The sequence below is a fragment of the Arachis duranensis genome, chromosome 4, assembly GCF_000817695.3.
Source record: "Arachis duranensis cultivar V14167 chromosome 4, aradu.V14167.gnm2.J7QH, whole genome shotgun sequence".
Lineage (NCBI taxonomy): Eukaryota > Viridiplantae > Streptophyta > Magnoliopsida > Fabales > Fabaceae > Arachis > Arachis duranensis.
The window spans coordinates 109,848,911-109,849,530 of NC_029775.3; positions in this window are offsets into that span (position 1 = coordinate 109,848,911).

Here is a 620-nt window from a genome sequence, read left to right on the forward strand (position 1 = left end):
AAAGATCAGAGCACGAAAATTATCAAGAATTACTTGAAAATCCTTAAGACACATGAATGAATGCATGCAATTGACACCAAACTTAGAATGAGACACTAGACTCAAACAAGAAATTTTTGGATTTTATGATTTTTCTGAATTTTTTTGGATTTTTTTTCGAAAATTAAGTGAAAAAAGGTATCAAAATTTTTAATGAGAATTCCAGGAATCAGTGCAATGCTAGTCTAAGACTCCGGTCCAGGAATTAGACATGGCTTCACAGCCAGCCAAGCTTTCAAAGAAAGCTTCGGTCCAAAACACTAGACATGGCCAAAGGCCAGCCAAGCCTTAGCAGATCACTGCTCCAAAAGCAAGATTGATAAAAATCAACAAGCTATTGTGGTGATAAGTTGAAATCTCGGTCCAATAAAATTAGACATGGCTTCACAGCCAGCCAGACTTCAACAAATCATCATGAAACTCTAGAATTCATCTTCAAGAATTTCGAAAAAAAAAATACCTAATCTAAGCAACAAGATGAACCGTCAGTTGTCCAAACTCAACAATCCTTGGCACTGATGTTACCAAAAGCTTGCTCAAAACTTGAACAATCCCCGGCAACGGCGCCAAAAACTTGGTGC